The following is a 344-nucleotide window of genomic DNA, read 5'->3' on the forward strand; positions in this document are numbered from 1 at the left end:
CACTCGAGGGGTTAGGGTCTGGAATGTACTGTCTGAGAGTGTGGGGGGAGGCAGGTTCAACTGAGGCTTTCAGAAGGGAAGTGAGTTGTTATCTGATCGTTATATATTTTTAGGGCTCTGGAGAAAGAGCAGGTCAAGGGGAGTAGCACTTAGACATGATGGGCTGATTGTCCTGCTTCAGTGCTGAATCCCCATTTTCCAATTCTCTGATTTTCTCCCACTGTAACTGAGATGGTGACTGAAGCTAATAGCGGCCCTCGTTGCAAAGTGAACGTGAGCAGAGATGCAGACCGCCGACTGTTTGATCAATCTCACTGATCAGTTGTTGGTTTAGTTTCACCAAG

This window comes from Rhincodon typus, chromosome 7 (assembly GCF_021869965.1).
Source record: "Rhincodon typus isolate 14 chromosome 7, sRhiTyp1.1, whole genome shotgun sequence".
NCBI lineage: Eukaryota > Metazoa > Chordata > Chondrichthyes > Orectolobiformes > Rhincodontidae > Rhincodon > Rhincodon typus.